At 38.2% G+C, this 15,906-nt stretch overlaps 1 protein-coding gene across 4 annotated transcripts in view; it reads right to left on the reverse strand.

Moving 5' to 3' along the window:
* pik3cb (phosphatidylinositol-4,5-bisphosphate 3-kinase catalytic subunit beta) overlaps positions 1–15,906 on the reverse strand; it is a 104,839-nt gene that overhangs the window by 73,930 nt on the left and 15,003 nt on the right. For 3 of the 4 annotated variants that reach the window (XM_062976548.1, XM_008106297.3, XM_008106298.3), the window contains exon 2: positions 2,059–2,174. The gene's annotated coding sequence lies outside the window, so the exon portion shown is untranslated. Of the gene's footprint in view, positions 1–2,058; positions 2,175–6,105; positions 6,308–15,906 lie in introns of those variants that run through there. The other variant, XM_003218304.4, reaches the window with a different exon arrangement.

Here is a 15,906-nt window from a genome sequence, read left to right on the forward strand (position 1 = left end):
GTGTGTGTGTGTGTGTGTGTATATATATATATATATATATATATATATATATATATATGAGAAAGAGGCATGGCTTTTAACCCTGTTTTTATTGACATTGTGCAATTGGTTATTGCTGCTTTTTATGTGACTGTTTTAGTGTTGAATGTTGTATCGTTTATCTGAATTTGTTTAATTAGTTGTTGTATTTTTATGGCATTGAATGTTTGCCTTTTATGTTGTGAGCCGCTCTGAGTCCCCTTGGGGAGATAGGGCAAAATAGAAATAAAATTTTACTTACTTACTTACTTACTTACTTACTTAAAGAATAGATTTCCTTCTCTTAGTGCTGCAGATGCCTGGTAGAGTAGGGTTATGTACACTTTTGATCAAGACAACAGCACCACAATGATGACTAGATAGTGTTCTTGAATGCACATTGGATACAGATGTATAACTCCAGGTTAACATCTGTGATCCCACTTGTTCTGCTGTTTATGCAATGGTATTATGCAAGCATGGCTATGTTAGTAGTGGTTTGGATTCCACTGACATGGCTATGGATTTAGAACACTTTTCAAAATCATGATTATGGATTGTGATGACTCATGGGCCATGTAGTCCCGTTCCTAGTACTATTGTGGCAGATGAAGAGGAAAACTTGGGTTTCCCACCGTTTCAGCCAGAATTGGAGCCCTTGCACCTGCAGGATGTTTGCCCTCCAGAAGTCAGCCAAACAAGCCTTGGGCAGAAATCTCCCCCGTTCTCTCGCCGGGATAATTATAATCGAGATAGAGGCGCTAGGGAGGCGAATCGCCGAAGCGCCAGAATCGCTGCCAGACAATTAGCTGATTAAGTCTGTTTCCCTTGGGAAATCTTAAGGAGTCATGCATCTGGACACAGTATGGGTTTCACTTCTTGTTCCCCAGGGAAAGCGTTCCTTGGTGGGAAAACAAGATCCTATATAGCTGTTTGACCGCAAGGAGAGCCTTGCGGAGTCAATTCGTCAGCTTCGGGAGTGAGATCGTGTGTGGACTACGCTACTCCTGATCCTTGTTTCCAGGACCTTGTTCTTGTTCCAGCCCTGCCTTGTTCCCCGGACCTCGCCACGGATTTCGCCACGGACCCTGTTCTTGTTTCTTGTTTCTTGTTGCCTCGAATCAAGCCTTGTTTGCCAAGAATCTAGTTTGCTCTCCAGCCTTGTTGCCAAGCTCCATTGGACTAAAGGACCCTGTCATTTCCGCACACTTTGCTCGGCAAAGTGTGTGTTTCGGTTATTGGATTATAACTTTGGACTCTAATATCTCATATTGGACATTGATTTCCTGGACTATATTTGACCTTTCCTGAAAGATCTACTTCTGAACTATATTCTTCACTTGTTTTTATTGACTTTATATATTCCTTTAATAAAGATATTAGATAGATTCTGGTCTCTGTGCATGGTTATTGGTGCTCTGCAGCCTGGGTCCTGACATGGATGAATATGTTGTCTGCACAGGTCCTGTGTCATTGCTGTTGTGAAACTAATAAGCGATACTGATCTCTTTGGAACACAAGACTAAGAAATACATCTCATATCCAATGTTACATGTTTTAAAAATAGCAAGAAAGAACAGACTGGCATTCATATATGCTCCATGTGTGAAAGAAGAGAAAGATGCTTCACCATGCCCTGAATCTCTGTGTATCCAGTGGATCTACCTGCCATGCTTTTGGGTGAAGGTGATTCTATGAACATATTAGATACCAAACCCTACCAAATGACCATGTGGCAGGCTCTATGTGCAAGAGATAAATGTCATAGAAGCACTGCTGTCATTTCCGTAACATCATGCAAAAGGGTAAAAGCAAGATCAAATGGTGAGATTCAATCAGTGAGATCCTCTCTGTGTGGCTTTTAAATGTTCTCAGAGGAACCACAAAGTATACAAACAGAAGATACTACTCTTAGCAGAAAAGTAAAATCTGGTCTATGTAATATCAATATCTGTTCATATTTTTCTTCAGTGCAAAACGTGTAGTATAAAGACAATCATATGGAACTGGATCTTTAAAAGGGGGGGGGGGGAAGCTTACATTTTTATCTTTCCGCAGAGACTCTTCTACAGTCCTTTTGGCTCTGTAAGCTTATTTGTGCAAACCATGATTTCTCCTGGTTTTCTTAGAAGGCTTTACTGGATTATCCACTTCCCCTAAAATGAAAACAAAAGGAAAAGTGTACCTTTAATATACGGTAATAAAATTTCAATAAATGTGCAATCATTGTGTGAACTTTCAGTGCTGTAAGGTTGCGTTATTTCATTTATTTAGAGGAAACAAAGTGTTCTTGGAAGAGGTTGTTCTCTCTTACATGGCAGATAAACAGTTAAGCGGCTTTGAGGATGTTAATTGTTACATGCAATTTTATAAACCGTGTGAAAATACATCTGCTGCCAGATTGATTGATTTGTGTGTGTGTGTGTGTGTGTGTGTGTGTGTGTGTGTGTGTGTGTGTGAGAGAGAGAGAGAGAGAGAGAGAGAGAGAGAGAGAGAGAGAGAGAGAGAGAGAGAGTGTTTTAAAAACGGACACTACCAAGTGAATCTATCATTTGCTGCATCCCTACTGACCAATCCTGGTGTATATTTACAATCATGTGCCTCTTATGAATTATTTCTATTAATCTAAAAACTAGATTCAAGTTCGGAACAACCCAGATAAGAGACACAATTTTCCCACAGATCATACAGCAAATCTTCCTCCATACTTTTCCTCCATTCCTTCTCCATATCAAAAGAGGTAGTGTCTACTGACACTTCAAAATATATTTACAATTATATCCCAAATGTCCTCCAAGGTTGGTGGAATATTGTGAAAACATTGCTTTTGTTAAAAATACAAGGTATTTTAATCTGAGTTTGCAAGAGTGAGTTGTTGATAACAGGGTGGCTTGGAGGTTTCTGATTCATAGTATCGGCATATATTGAATTCACCTTACTGGCAACTAACATCAAACAACATACTTGAATTGCCAAGACGTTTGACATTTAACTGATTTATGTTCGTGTTTTCTTAAAACAACTGGCAAAATTCTTATTGTGGAATTGACTTTAAAATATAATTACCGGATAACTATACAATGTTATATCAACACTGCTAAAGTATGGTTGCATACATATGGGTGGTTCACTAAAACTATACACTTAGGGTGAGACACAAGCCAGCATTTTATATCCATGAATTCAACCACAATTGGAAAATATTTCAACCCTCCTAAAAAAAAATCCAAAAAGTAACCTTTGCTTTTACTGTTTTATATAGGAACACTATTTTACTATGCCATGGTATATGATAGGACTTGAGTATACATGTTTTTTGGTATCATCAAAGGGTTTTACCGCTAAAATCCAGTGGATACTGTACCTATTGTATTTATATGCTCTGTCACAAAATTATATTATTTTCATTCAGTCAAGAGCAGGAGTAGGTTTAATGAAAATATACAGAGATCCCTGCACTAATAAGTCCCTTTCCAACCTGTTCGGGCCAGGAAGTTTCTATTTTCTCCCTCACCAATATGCAGTGGGATGGAAAGGAGGATTAGCAGAACAACAAGGCAAGAGATGAAGTTGTCTGGAAATACATGCTTAGCATCTGGGAAAAGGCAGTTACAAAGCCAGGAAGAAACTGTACTTTAGCCTTATGTCAGTGGCCAACAGCCAGCTTGATATAGGTTTTGAAAACCAGTTTCAAATAATTGTGTACACAAATGACAGGTGACTTATTGGTTTAAGTCAATAAACACAGAAAAAAATACTGGATATTGGGGTAAGCTCTCTACAAAACTAGCATTGTGGACCTAACACGTGGGGCTCTGCTTTGCAACCAATAGCACAGATAACATTTCTGGAAAGTCTGCTTCTACCCATCAGTCAACCAGCCTGCCAGGCAAAAGAAACTAGCTTCCCCAGACTGCCTGCTGAGTACATGGAGAATGACAAACATGGCAAAAGCCCCTATGTGCCACCTGAGAGGGAAGCTCCTAAACTGGGCATGACATGACTGCGTACACACCAAGATGCCTCAGAGGACTCCCAAAATTGTGAATCCAAAAATGATATCAGTAAGATACACAATTTATTTACTGAACAACACCCATAAAAGATGAGGGGGGAAGGTACATGGGACGACATCAAAGAGCCAACCGGATGGCCACCTCTTAATACGTATGACAACGGAACAGATCAGAGTAAAGTCTCTGCTCATCTCCCAGGGCCAGCTCTATTACCCGACTGTGTCAGTTTGGCTGGCTTCCTTGGTCCTTCGCAAAGACTGCAAGAACAACACAATCTTCTGGAAAGAAGCTGCAAGCAACTGCAATACATGGTGCCGACCACTTCTCTCCACCTGATGCTGCGGGCTACAAAAAGTGCTCCAAGTAAATCAGGGAATGCTCTTGTGCAGGGTCAGTAATAAGGAATGATGGTCACTTCTACACTATATATATATTTTTTAGATAAAATGACTTTTAAATGTTCTGAAGATTAAGGGGGCATCAATCAAACTCACAGGAACCATTGTCTGACTGCTAGTTGTGCTTCATTGTATTTATTCTGGGCCTGCTTATTCATTGTTGCCAAGAGGATGTCTTTATAATGGCAGTTAGTTTTGTCAAATATTTATTGACAAATATACAGTCAATTAAAACATGGCATAGTATCTCAGGAGATATAAAAGCTGGAGTACAAACTTATAGTGATTCTAGTGGTTCTCAGAGTACATCTATACTGCTGATTTAATGCAGTTTGACACCACTTTGCCATGGCTCAATTGAATTACGGTTGTTGTAGTTTGGTGAGGTATTTATTTATTTATTACAGCATTTATATCTCACCCTTCTCACCCAGCAGGGGACTCAGTCCTGTTTGATAGAAAAGGCTAAAGACCTTGTAAAACTACCATTCCCATAAGTCCACTGCATCACGCCATGGTAGCTGACATGGTGTCAAGCTGCATTATTTGTACACTGTTCAGTTAATCCATTAATGGCTTTGCTATAAACTTTATAGAAATGACCCAAGATGGTAATTCCAACCCATGGAATAAATACAACATCATGACTAATTCCTTTAAAATGTGAACTAAAATCTACTGGGTATTCACTAACACAACAACATGGGAGCCACCAGCTCCCACTGGATTTTTTTCTAGGGAGGAAGGTAATTGAGTATAAGATTGCAGCCTCATTTTTTTCCTCCTGAGACTCCTATCCAGGCACTAAGTCTTGAAGAATAGCAACTAAGCCTACATCTATATTTGATACTGATCTTCTATTTGAAAACAAAACAAACTTGTATCCAGAATGCAACACAAGTTATCTGCACAGAAAATAACTCCTCTATTGATTACATATCATCAATGACTGCATTCCTAATATAATGCAGACAGACACTAACAGCATACCAGTGTCATATACATCTGCAACATGTATTGCTGAATCAATTTTGCACTGATCTGTAGGCCTGGTCAGACTGTATAGGCTGGCTGCACTTTTACACACATGTAATGCAAAAATTCAAGGATTTGTGCTAGGAGAAATAAGCTATCAGGCAACAGGGTCCACCAATTAATTATGAGCTGCGGAAAATGGTGCGAAATTCCTGGCCACACTACCTCTGATTGCCATTACAATATGTAATGTTTGTGAGTCATAAGATTTAAAACACAGGGGCTACAGTTGAGAATATATTCCTTACAAATCTTTTTGTGATTTGTTCAGAAATACACAACTGCTGTTTCTATTCCCCACCACAGCATGCACACTTTCGAATATATGCATGAACACATATACACACATGCACAAACACACACTTTTGCTTTCACTTAAATGCTTCTATCTGTGGAAATCAATCAAAACATGAAAGTACTAAACTGAGTTCAAAAGTATGACAGATGCATGAAAGAAGAAACATATGTTTACTGTATAATCAGGTTTTGATTTAACAGATACCTTTGCAAAAGGAAGGCAACACAAAAAAGGACAGTACATGCACATATAACTCTCTTCTCTACCATACAGTTAATATCTCACTTGAGCTTCACACTTTGCTAGTATTTAGCAAAAAATCAATATTATTCTACATTACCTTTCATGAGGCCCCAAGCAGCCAGTCCATAAAACCTCTTTCAGACTAGCATACTGTAGCTTTCACAAATAGGTTTTGCTGCAATCCAACAAAGCAGATGAATTCCCAGCCAGTATCCTTGCCAAAAAGGAGCAAGCACTGCAGTCTCTTTTCTGCCTTATGAAACCATCCTGAAGTTAAAACGAAAATAAATCTAGAAGGGCCAGCAGGGGATGAAGAGCTAAGCACCAAAGGGCTACAATTCTAACTCCCAGTGTAAGCTCTGACAATTTCCCTGCAGCTTACGTAATAATTCAAAGTCTAGCGGAGATAAGGGTCTGAAGCCATTTAGCAGCAACAGTTTAGAAAAACACATCTTTCCTTACCAGCCAGTGAACTCACTTCATTAGAATATGAAGGGCTGGGTTAGTTCTGTAAGTAGTAAGTGTTTTGCAAGAATATCAGTAATGACATAACTGTGAAAATGAGAGCATTTAGAAAGTATTTCATGTATGTCTAGAATGCTATAAAAATGCTTTCTGTTTGAAAAGCATTAAGTGAGAAAAGGAAAAAACACCTAACTTTCTGCTTGACTGCAGAACACATTATAACTATATTAGTAAAATCTACATTAATCCATGGACAATTGCATATGAATTTTAAATATGTTTTTATGGATTCAACCGTCAACTGACAGGGGAAATTACCGTATATACTCAAGTATAAGCCAACCTGAATACAAGCCGAGGCACCTAATTTTACCATAAAAACTGGGAAAACTTATTGACTTGAGTATAAGACAAGAGTGGGAAATACAGAAGCTACTGGTATATTTCAAAAATAAAAACAGATATTAATAAAATTACATTGAGGCATCAGTAGATTAAATGTTTTTGAATATTTATATAAAACCGTAATTTAATAAAAAGGCTTTAATAAGACAAGACTGTCCAAATCTGATTACCTATATACCCAAGTATAAGCTGACCTGAATATAAGCCGGCCAGGACCCTCACTCGAGTATAAGCCAAGAGGAGCTTTTTCAGCCCTAAAAAGGGCTGAAAAACCAGGCTTATACTCGAGTATATATGGTACTCCCAAAGCTTTTGGAAGACAACTCCCATGGCTACAAATGGCATTGGCCATGTTATTTAAAGATAACAGAAATACAGAGAGAAGCATAATATCCAACAAAAAAGGCAACGTGTCACTACAAATAAAAAAGACAATGTAATACTACAAGCTAAGCAAACACGATCTGAAGCATCCCCATCTCACAGCAGGAATTAATGTGTTGTCTTCATCTGCAGTTCTGAAAAAGATATTAATTCCAAGAATGTTTTCAGAATGAACATTTAACTTTCTGTTTTTGGCAAGATCTTTCACACAGTCTTAACTCCCTGCTGCTACATTTCTGTTAAAGTTTTGAAATCGTTTGTGGGCAACATAATTTCTCCAGTTCCCTTTTTTCTCCTGCAGTACTTTAGTTTATATCTCAATAAGAAACAGACTCTTAAAGCCATAATTCACACTCACACTTCCATTTATACAGAAACATATTATACTACCATGACGCAGCATGGCCCAAATTAAAATGCCCTTTAACTACCTATAACTGATCTTCCTGACTGCACGAGCTGTTCAGGAGTGGAACTCTCTGCCTTGAAGTATGGTGGAAACTTCTTCCTTGGAGGCTTTTAAACAGAGGCTGGATGGCCATCTGCCAGGGGTACTTTGTGCTTATCCTGCATGACAGGGGATTGGACTAGATGGCCTGTGGTCTCTTCCAACTCTATGATTCTGTAATGTTGACTAAATGACTATTATGGGAGTCCCAAGACACAATTTAGGAAAACTATCATTCTTCTACCCTTTGAAATTTTTGGACTGCTCTTGCCTCCACAGATTCTTACGAGTTAAGAGCCCTTTATAGCACTGTGATGACACTTTAACTGGCATGGTTATGTCTCATGGACTCCTGGGATTTGCAGTTTCGGAAGAGGTATTTGGAATCCCTAGCCAGGTCATTCCGGTGACAGCTATATATGGGGGCAATTATAATTATCTCACAATTCCACAGGAGATAGCCATGGCAATTAAAATGAAATTATAGTGCTCTGATGACATGACCCATAGTTGCCTGTTTTTTTTGGGGGGGGGGGGCAGAAAAAGGTTGGGGGCTGTGAAAATAGCCCTCCCCTGACTTAGAGAAAAATGCTAGTGTGTGAACGCAAGTCAGTTTACATTGCAACAAATTTTAAGCAAAATCTGCCTTGTCCTTCTTGAAAGCAGCAGGATTAATCTTTTGAAACCTCTGTGTGTATGCATACATATAAAATAACATTACCTTAAAACAAACAATACATCAGTTCCATTGTTGACTCACTTTTCTGAGCTGAATAGGAGTGATACCCAAGACTGTTGAACAAGTTACCATTATTCCCATAATATTATTTATTCTTTTATATTGTGTCATGGTTTCATTTTGTATTCAGGCAGGAAAAACAATCAAAAGTGTACAAAAGAGGGAGAATCAATTGTTGATAAACTATTTCTATGTCTGCCTTAGCAAGTTCACACTGGTAGGGCAAGAGATGTAATTGTAGGCAAAGGAGACATTTTTACTCTTTCATTTCTTTACCATTATATTTTCTTTCCCATTTCTTCTCTACATTATTTAGATTAACAAGATGTTATTACTTGGACCCCCTTTCTCTCTGATGTCCCACAGTACTGAAAGATTTATCTCTTATCTTTTCCATATCGTAAAAACTAATCATAGGAGAAAGTCTGAAGTGAATTCCCAACAAACTGTTTGAATTTGCCGAAGAAGCTGAGATTGCTCTAGAGCAGGCCTGCACAACCTATGGCCCTCCAGCTGTTTTGGCCCCCAAGTCCCATAAGCCCTAGCCAGCTTGTCCAATGGCCAGGAATTCTGGGAGTTGGAAGCCAAAATGGCTGGAAGGCTGCATGTTGTGCAGGCTTGCTTTAGAGAAAACTTCCAAAACAATATTTTTGCAAGGAGACTATCTAAAACCCATATAGGTAAAGGTTTCCCCTGACGTTAAGTCCAGTCATGTCTGACTCTGGGGGTTGGTGCTCATCTCCATTATTAAGCCGAAGAGCAGGCGTTGTCCGTAGACACCTCCAAGGTCATGTGGCCGGCATGACTGCATGGAGCGCCGTTACCTTCCCACCGGAGCGGTACCTATTGATCTACTCACATTGGCATGTTTTCGAACTGCTAGGTTGGCAGGAGCTGGAGCTAACAGCGGCCGCTCCCGGGGCTTGAACCTGGGACCTTTCGGTCTGCAGCTCAGTACTTTTACACACTCCGCCACCGGGGCTCCAAGACACATATACTGCTTGCTTATTTTAAGCATTCACATATATCTATCAAAATGTAAAGACAACATACAGATATCACAAATATTTTTAAAAGCTCAAAAATCTAGAATCACTATCTAAATTAGCAATAGACACAGTGCCTATGGAAAGCAGGAAAACCACAAAAAGTTTGCTGAAAAAGATTATAAATTCTCAGCAGGAAAGGAGAGTTTATCAATGTGAAGAGATCCTCTGTCACATAATTTTTTTTGGACTATCTATTGGCAACTCTGGCCTGATTTCTAGAAAACCCTGATTAATGCAAAGAAATGTGACCACACACCATTGGTAGAGAAGTAATTGTTGCTGCTACTACCGCTTTCTGTTTTGATAAGCTAGAAAGCAATACCCTCCCTACATTTCTAGAAGGAGCAGAATGACAACATATTGCCTCCATCAAAGAGCAGCTCCATTAGTGGCCAGGGAGAGGCCCTTCCAAATTGTGGGCCTAAAGTGTTACCTTGACTTAAGAGTTTAATTAGTTCTGTGACTTGGCTCTTAACTCAAAACACTCTTCTCCCAAAATGAATTTCCCGACTAGAATGCTATTAATCTGTTCTCCCCCCCTCCACCGACCCCATTTTTGTTACATGTTTTTAAATAAGAAAATGTACTTTATAAATAACAAATAATGTATAAAGTTGCACAGTCACATGGGGCAATAAAAAAAGAAACATCAACTTTGAAATGGTAGAAACACAAAGTTGTGGAAAGGAAGCACATTCGAGGCAACAAAATGTGTGTTGGCCAGTATTACAGCAAGGCAAAATCTACACATTAACTTGAAACAATAAAAAAAGAAAGATTTGATTTTAAAATGATAGAAGCCCAAAGTTATGGCAAGGAAATGCAAGGTGAAGATGTAGAAGCATCATTTCTTCCTGGCTGGTACAAGGTAGACAGAGCTTGTGGGTAATGGTTAATCCACTACTCTACTCTGCCCATTTCAGTAGTCACAACTTCTTTGTTTCCTCTCCCACAAAATACCCAAAAGCAAGCCATGGGGTCCTATGGAATCATGATTTTCTACAGGAACGTAAGCAATCATATCTCAACTTAACTCAAAGGAACCTTCTTGTGAATAGACAACTATAGGTATGCACTGGTAATCACAAAATGCTACTTTGCTTTTTGTTATCTTGCTGATAGAGACTAAAACAGTTCACTATACAAAGTTAGTGAACCATCTCCCTTCCAACTATTTTAGCTGAATTTTAGAGACTTTTACTGAGATGTTAAGGATTTCATGCTTATAGTTATGTGGATTGTGCCATGCATTGCCTTGTTTATTTAAGTTATTTTAAAATTTATTGAGTTGTTTTTGATTTGTTGCATATACTGCTGTTGGCATTGAATATTTGCCGTTGTGCATTTTGTTGTAAGCTGCCCTGAGTCCCTTTCATAACCTAAACAAGGTGGCTATTTTTAAACAATCATAATGAACCTTAAAGTAAATCTTCAAGTAAGACCAAAACCAAAAATTCTTATATCTTTGTGGCATTATTATTATTATTATTATTATTATTATTATTATTATTATTATTGTAAAACCAAAATAAATATAATTTAAAACCTAAAAATAAACAAACATTAAAATAGAATTAAATATTAATGGTATTAAAAAGCAAACAGTTAAAATCCTTAAAAACAGATTTAAAAGTATTCAAAGCTAAAACCACAGAACCCTGATCTTAAAAGATCTTAAAATTAACCTATTCTTTAAAAGCCACCTGGATAAAAAGGTTTTAGCCTGCTGCCGGAAGAACTGCAGGGAGGGGGCCATTCACAGAAATGAGCCTTAATAACTGGTGCACTGGCACTCAGTATTGGCGTCTCCTTTTCTATTCAAGCAGTCATGAAATTTAAAAGCTAGGATATAGAAGGCAGCTATGAAGGAATGACACAAGATCCTCAGGTGTAAACATAGATAATTCAACACCAATGTCAGGTTTATATTATCCACTGTATTTCATATTTTTATGTATGGTTATAAAATCTGCACATTAAAGAAACTCGATTGAAGTGAAGTACGGAAGAAGAGTTCTGTGGATACTGTGAAATGTTAAAAAGAGAAATAAATTGTAGAAGAAATTAAGCCTGAACTCCCCTAGAAGCCAAGACAATTAAACTAAGACTGTCATATTCAGACATATTATAAGAAGACATGACTCTTCAGAAAAGACAATAATACTTGGTAAAATAGAAGGCAGTAGAAGGGGATGGTCATGTTATGGGTGGATAGATTCCATTAAGGAAGCCACAGCCCTGAACTTGCCAGAACTGAGCAGGGCTGTGGATAACATGGTGTCTTTGAGTCTCTCATTCATAGGGTCACCATAAGTTGAAGTTGACTTGGCAACTAGCAACAACAATTCAAGTGGGTCCCATTGCGTTCAACAAGTGGAAAGTGTATGTGTAGGATTGCAGCCAACATGGCCAAGAGAAAACATCCTGTGACATGCAACGATAAAGAAAAACGTTGATTTCACCACACTCTGCAAGATTCTCATGATACAGTTTGTTAGTAATGTTTTTCTTTAGAAATGTTTGAATGTACTGTTGCTATTTTAAGAACCAAGAACACATAAAGAATTGACATCCGTGAACACTACGCAGATAATTATTCTATCCACAAAAGCAATTCAGCACAAAAGCTATTGTACAAATAATGGAATTCACCCTGAAATGAACCTGGAGTATTGATGGAGTTCCTGACATTCAATTCTTGGCTTGTTAGATAAAAGAGACATTAAATTTATAGCAATTAAACACATAACAATGGTGCTGTCACCGCCACCAGAATTTAAAAGTTGTATTCTATTAGAACAGGCCAGTTCAGTCATCTCCAAAACTATTTCTAAGCAAGTGGCATACTTATGGAACCTGCAGTATTTTATCTAAATTCACCAAATGTTCATCTTAAACATTTCCAGTATCTTTGTACATTAGCAAGAAATAATTGTACTGTTGTGATGTTATATTATTTTTCATACCAAGAAATGGCAACACCCATGATCAGAAATATAAGTTCTACAACTTGCATGTTACAAGCAAATGATCCTATTTTGGCCCAATTCAAACATAACACCGTTTATGAGACCACTTTTAGGAAAAAAAGAATAAGCAATGTACATGCTTTTTTCTTCATCCTTTTTTGAATGTACAGTACAACTTTCATGTCCTTGGAGAGATGTATTCCAAGACCCCCTTCACACCTGAAATACTGAATAACAGTGAATATACTTGGGTCTGAAGGATAATACATAATAATACATAAGCATGATAATGTATAGAATCACGCTGGAGGTGATAGGGTTCCAGGAGGGAATATTTTTGGGAGTGAAGGTAAATAAATCTGTTGATGTTGAATCCATGAATGTATACTGTATAAAAAAGCAAAGTTTGCAGATTGTTAAGCCACAGTCGTCCACTGTGGTTGTATCTTGATCAGGAAATTGTGGTTTAACTTCCAACTCCCATGTGAATGAGAGATAGGTGGCAGTGTGTGGGCAAGAACGTATGTGTAATAAATAAAACCGACTCAACCTGAAAACAAACAAATGATTCTACTTGTGCAGTCATGGTAAAATAAATAGAACAATTATCTATTGGCACAGAGATCATGGGGTAATTTTTAAGTCGTGCCATGTGAGCAGAGATATACGGCAGAAAGTTTCCCAATGCTATATTTTTCTATGGAAACTTTTCCATACTCTACATGTGTATGTGTAATTGTGTGTACACAAATATTAGTTTTCCATAGTTATCTGAGCGGTTGCATGGCAATCAATCATATGAGAAAAAAAATGAACTTCTAGTTGTTCTTCTGAGGAGAAAAACTTCAACATATTCTGGAGATCAGAGGAATGTACTATTAAGCTTGGTTGTATTCTGCAAAACTGCACTTCTCAGTTAGTCATAAATATAAAAGCAAACAAGACAAAATGTGGTACACTGTCCATGCCCATCCTTTAATGAAGCAGAATGCTCAGTTTCTTGTACTGAATCAGATCTTCAAATATCGTCTAAGGTAAAGGGCCGGACTTTTGGATAGCATTAGCCGCTAACTAAAGTATGCTAAAGTAAGTTAGCAAAGGCTATAAAGGTAGAGAATAACTGGTGCTGAAAACTGTTATAATACAGTAAGCTTTCTATTATACCATAATAGGTTTTCTGTCCTACACTGGAAAGTTCCACAGTTATCTTCCTGCCTCTGAAATGAGAAAGGGAATCACACAAATTGGAAAGAGGTGGCTACAGTGCTTTTGGGAAATGATGCAAGTCAAACATGAGTCAGAGGGACGAGAAGATGAAATGGCAATTATTATTTTTGATTGTCAATATAGATTGTCGGTACCAGCTTGCTCTTCTCACACACAAAGCTTACATGGAACCAACAAGTAGTGTTACACTAGTTTGCTATTCTTTACTCCACCTAACTAGCCATAACTGGTTTGTGATTTCATGGCTTTAGGAAGATGAAAAGCAGAATGGAAGGAAGAAAAATGAAAGAAAACCTATTAACATACAACTGCAAAAAAAGGGGAGGTTGATTCTGTATTTTAAAGAGGTGTCAAGCAATACAAAAAATTTCCTGTATCATTAATTTAGTGCAAGTAGTAGTCACTTGGGATTCGGCCACTGAATTATAATGCATCATTGTAGAGGCAGGCACCCTGGTGGCACAGTGCGTTAAAGCGCTGAGCTGCTGATCTTGCGGACCAAAAGGTCCCAGGTTTAAATCCCGGGAGTGGAATGAGCACCCGCTGTTAGCCCCAGCTCCTGCCAACCTAGGAGTTCGAAAACATGCCAATGTGAGTAGATCAATAGATGCCGCTCTGGTGGGAAGGTAACGGCGCTCCATGCAGTCATGCCGGTCACATGACCTTGGAGATGTCTATGGACAACGCCAGCTCTTCGGCTTAGAAATGGAGATAAGCACCAACCCCCAGAGTCAGTCACGACTGGACTTAACGTCAGGGGAAACCTTTACCTTATCTTACTGTAGAGGCATTACAAAGCTTTTGTATCTTGATCACAGTGCATACCTTCCCAAATAGTGTTCTTGTGGAGATACACTTCAATTCCTTAAAACAGATTTTAAAAACAAATCATTACTCACAAAGTTTAGGAAAAGAATTCCGAAAAGATTTGAAAAGGGATGTGTTCTTTAAAATACCCAAAAATGGCCTTCCGGTGTTAAAGCATGACACTGTGGGACTTGAGGTTTATATGTAGAAAACTGGCAGTGATGAGCTAGACAAGATCTTATGGGTATGGCATGTTGATAGCTTAATGGACCTGTCAGTTGAAGATGCCTGGTACTGAAAAAAGAAACTGCCAAGCTACTGAATCTAACTGAAGTTGTAAGACAAAATATATGGATAGAATCAGGTTGAATGCTGATCTACTATATTACAGACTAATCTAGTTGCATTTGAGTTAAGACAACCACATCAGCCAAATGTCTGTGTTGTATGAGAGTGGCCAGCGACCTATGAACTACTATTTGGGAAACTGATAAAACAACAAGATGCTAGAAAATAGTTTTAATTAGTCAATTCGACAAATACAGTTCAGCTTTGGATATTATATAGTCTTCAGAGATATGCAAAAAACATGGATCGCCACAGTTATTTAATACAAGCATTTTTTTCGTGTCAGAAGCGAATTGAGGCAAGTCGTTTCTGGGGTGAGAAAATCGGCTGTTTTCAAAGATGTTACCCAGGGGACTAGGGGATCCCTGGATGTATTACCATCCTGTGGGAGGCTTCCCTCATGTCCCCGCATGGGAAGCTAGAGCTGGCAGATGGGAGCTCATCTTGTCTCGCAGATTCGAACCGACAACCTTTAGGTCAGCAGTTTAGCCAGCACAAGGGTTTAACCCATTGCACCACCATGGTTCCTACCACAAGCTTATAATAATCACTATATTTGTACACTGATAACAATACAGAACTCTGAATAATGTCTATTGACACAATGAAAGAAGGTAAAGACTTGTGTTTAGGACTTTTAAAAAATATCTTCTGGTCTCCACTTAGATACCATTCAAGGATACATGGATGCATCTTGGCTAAAGTGAAAAGGAAATATTTAGTTCTGAAAGGCCTAACGTTTATTTTGAAAGGCTATTTTTTTCCAGAAAATTGCTATCAGTAAAGTTTATATCCTGTACTTACCAAAATCTAAGAGAGATTTTATTAGAACAAATGGATAATAACGTCAAAGTTCACCAGAACCTATCATCAGGCAAATAATAAACAAAGCAAAGGGCAGGGAGCAAGTGTGCAAAACTGATGGCAAAGCCATGAAATTTGCATGCAGTTAGTCTTAAAAGTGAATATGAAAAGAGATAGCAGACACTTGAATTTAATTTATTGAGTTGCTATAATGCTTCTGGATTGCTGCTATGTCTCTCTATAGGATGCTGAT

This window comes from Anolis carolinensis, chromosome 3 (assembly GCF_035594765.1).
Source record: "Anolis carolinensis isolate JA03-04 chromosome 3, rAnoCar3.1.pri, whole genome shotgun sequence".
NCBI classification, from domain to species: Eukaryota; Metazoa; Chordata; class Lepidosauria; order Squamata; family Dactyloidae; genus Anolis; species Anolis carolinensis.